Source organism: Suricata suricatta, chromosome 2 (genome assembly GCF_006229205.1).
Source record: "Suricata suricatta isolate VVHF042 chromosome 2, meerkat_22Aug2017_6uvM2_HiC, whole genome shotgun sequence".
NCBI classification, from domain to species: domain Eukaryota; kingdom Metazoa; phylum Chordata; class Mammalia; order Carnivora; family Herpestidae; genus Suricata; species Suricata suricatta.
Window position 1 is genome coordinate 71,827,910 of NC_043701.1, and position 4,037 is coordinate 71,831,946.

Here is a 4,037-nt window from a genome sequence, read left to right on the forward strand (position 1 = left end):
TTCTTCCTACGTACTGTATCAGGCATTAATCCTATCTTGGTTGATATTATCTAGAAACACATGAAAATAGAGGTTTATTTGTATTATGAGAATAGGTTAGGTATTTTTTGAGAGAGAGAGAGAGAGAGAAAGAGAGAGGGAGAGAGCGAGAGAGAGAGAGAGAGAGAGAATTTTAAGAAGGCTCTATGCTCAGCACAGAGCCCACAAGGTATCACGACTCTGGTATCATGAACTGAGCCTCAGACACTCAACCAACTGAGACACCCAGGAACCCCAGAAATAGGTCTGGTTTTAGGAAATCTTAAGACAGGGGTGATTTTTTTAAATGTACATTTGAATATGATTATTTTGAGGTATGGTAATTGTACATCTTCTCTTAAAAATTCTAAATTTGACCTTCCACATGGATGGTCCAGAAGTATTTTTGTTCTTAATCAATTACTTAAATAATTAGTTACAGGAAGTAGCTCAGAAATGTAAAAGCTATGTATTATAGAGGATACTGCAAATAACTTTTTTGGAGGAGTTAATTTCTAGTTGGTGAACTTTAAAGTTTCTCATATTGCTATTGATGTTTATAATTTTTTTTTAATTTTGCTATGTCTACAATTAGTGTCTTAAATTTATTACCTTATTCCATTCCTCTTATGAGAGAAATAAAAATATTTCTCTTATATTTCTCTCATATTGAAGAAAATAAAGAAATTAGAAGTTTAAGTAACGTGTAAAATCATCCAGAGGCATGGCAGGAGTTCTGGCTATTTCTATAATGTGTGCAAAAATTAGATCAGAGATTTAATTTTGCTTGATATAGCTAAAAATAACTTCCATAATCCTTTAAATATTTTTTGATACTGGAATGTCAATTTTTCCAACATGGTCTGAGACCTGGAACTCTCCAGTGTTAACATACAAATGAAGAAGATCAGAACCTGTTCAGTATGAGATATTTTAAATCGTAGTTTCTTGCAACATAAATAATTATATGTTAAGTGAAATCGTCCATGTACAGCATACTTAACACACCAGATTTCAGTTCAATTTCTAAAACAAAAGTTGTCATCCACAAACAAAAGCATGTGATGTGTCCCCAAACAGCTCATTTAATGGTCTAATTACAATTCTACTCACTTAGCTTATATTCAGCTCAATAAACATTTGAGTGACTATTTTATGCCAGGCATCAGAAACACTTTCAATGAACTTAGAGTCTAGTGGGGGAGACTGACAACAAAATAGAAATTTTCAATAATGTAAAGCGCTAAATTAGAGGTTCGCATAGGTAGCTAGCTCTATGGTACAGCATCGGAGGATGGACAATTAGTCTCTGATTTATTCAGAGGGTAAATGCCTTTCTAAATCAGTAGACTCTGGAATCTGGACTACCTGTGAGAAGAAAAGAGAGCTAATTTATATTCAATTATCCATTTCCAGGATCAATAGAATGTTGGACAGAAGTCTGACTTTTGTTCACATGAAGGTGACAATTTTTGAAACACATGAACTGAGTTATCTAATTTTGTAGCTGTCTATATTTTTGTAGATAAACTGAAGATGAATACATTTTATAATAACTGCTCAAAAAAGGTTGCTTTGAAAAGAAAAATAAGTAATACATATGATTAAAGAGGAGGCAGTACAGACGTAGGACATTTCTTTCTTTACAGTTTGAATCAGTCATATTGATTCAACTAGAAATTCTGATGGTTTTCTCAAGGAGTGAAAAAGCAAAAGCAATGTAAGTGAAAATTTGGTGGCATATAAATTACATTACTTAGATTCTTTCAAGCATTTCTACATAAAGTAGCATAGATTGCAATAAATGCATTTCAAGGGAAAAAAGGGATTTTTGAAGAACACAGAATAAAAAAGTTCTAAATATTAATAAAAATGTTTTTCTTTTGTCATTGTTTCAAGAGTTAAAACTTTGGAGAATTTCCTGAGGAAATGTGATCCAAAATATTTGAAATTAGAGTAAAAATTATCAAGAACTGAGCTAGAATATTATTGCTCTACTCCAAGAAATATATCCCTTTCCTCAACATAATATACTACTTCATGTCAATGTACCTTTCTACTCTCTTAATTAGATTTTTCAGAATTATTTTTAAAAATGATTAGATTTTGGAGAACAAAAAAACCATAAGCTAAAGTAGAAATGGACTAAAATGTATTATTACTTTGTACCTGCAGACCTTGATTTCTCACTGTTTTGGAGTCTATCAAAAGATGCAACTAACTTGATTATAGTTTAACTTTCTTGGGATGACTCCATTTTATAACAAGACCCTTTGTAAGATATATTAGTTAATATTCCCCTCCCAATCATAATCATTGTTTGATTGTTAATTGGCTGTACAATTAGTTTTGTCAAGTATGGAAATGACGGGACGCTTGAGTGGCTCAGCTAGTTAAGCGGTCTACTTCAGTTCAGGTCATGATCTCTCAGTTCATGGGTTCAAGCCCCGTATCGGTCTCTGTGCTGACAGCTCAAAGCCTGAAGTCTGCTTCAGATTCTGTGTCTCCATCTCTCTCTGCTCTGTCTCTTTGGAAGGAAGAAAGGAAGGAAGGAAGGAAGGAAGGAAGGGAGGGAGGGAGGGAGGGAGGGAGGGAGGGAGGGAGGGAGGGAAAGAAAGAAAGAAAGAAAGAAAGAAAGAAAGAAAGAAAGAAAGAAAGGAAGGAAGGAAGGAAGGAAGGAAGGAAGGAAGGAAGGAAGGAAGGAAGGAAGGAGAAATGTAGGGCAATCAGATATTTTTTTAATGTAGCACTTATTTCACTGCTTCATTATTTAGGATTACTCAGTATTTAATTTTCCTAATTTAACTTTTCAGTAGATTAATTTACTGCTTTTAAACATTTATCGTAAATAGTCAAATCCTCTGAGAAATGATAGAAAAAGTGTAAACAGTCACTATGGTATCACTCAATGTAATTAAAATGTTTAAGCTACCACATTTAAGAACACTTTAGTATTTATCAAATATTTTAAAAAGACTTAATTTTCTTGGGAAAATAAATTTCTGAGGTATTACAACATTTTATAGAAAAATATGTTATAAATTTTAAAATCCATTATATTTTGTTGTACTATTAAGAAAGAAAAAGTTAGTGCCAACTAAGCCATAGGAAAGTCTATAACATCAATGTTAGGATGTATTTTGATTCCAAAGTTAGCCAAAATGTAAATTCTGGATTTGATGAAATATAGTAACAATCAGAGTAATTGTAGTTCCTTAAATATTATGACAAAGATTGGATGATTTCTTCCTGGGTTACATTCCCTGGTCTTCACTGCAATTACTCCTGGTGATGTGACTGAGTTTCTGTCCAGAGAATCAGTGACATATTATATTTAAGGGCCTAGCTCCAAAGACTTCACCATGTTCTTCCTTTTATGCCTGTGGTACATGAACACCAAGGCAAGTTTGAAAGTCATGTGTGGAAGACTGTCAAATTGGAGTTCAGGATGACAGCATGAAACAGAATATCCTCACACCTCGCCAAAACAGGAAGACTAGGACTGGATTTGTGCTTGAGAGATAACACAGTTCTTACCGGGTTAAGCCACCGGCTATGGGGATCCATTTGTTACAACAACTATTATACTAACTATTGCAATTATTCCATTTATAAAACACCTCAACACTGTATTTCTTTATTTAAAAATGCAACATTCAATCTAAGAGTCTGAAAGTAGAAATCATCCAACTTTCCTAAAAGTGCTAATAAACAGTGAAACTGGAGAAATTTTGACAAACACCTAGTAATGCCTATTACTTGCATAATAAAGCAGTGGGTGTTATAAGAGGCAACTATGTCCAAAAAGATGGAAATTCCAATTGCAATCACAATGTAGTCTACTCCCAAATGTGAATAAAATGTTTTAAAATGCAACAGCAATAAACAAAAAAAAAACTATTGTCAGTTATAGCGAGAGAGAATATCTGATAAAGTATTATATTTATAATTAGAGAGAAATGCTTATAAAAGCCCATAATTTTAGGGAGGGAGCAAAGGCAAGGAAAAGGTAGAGAAGG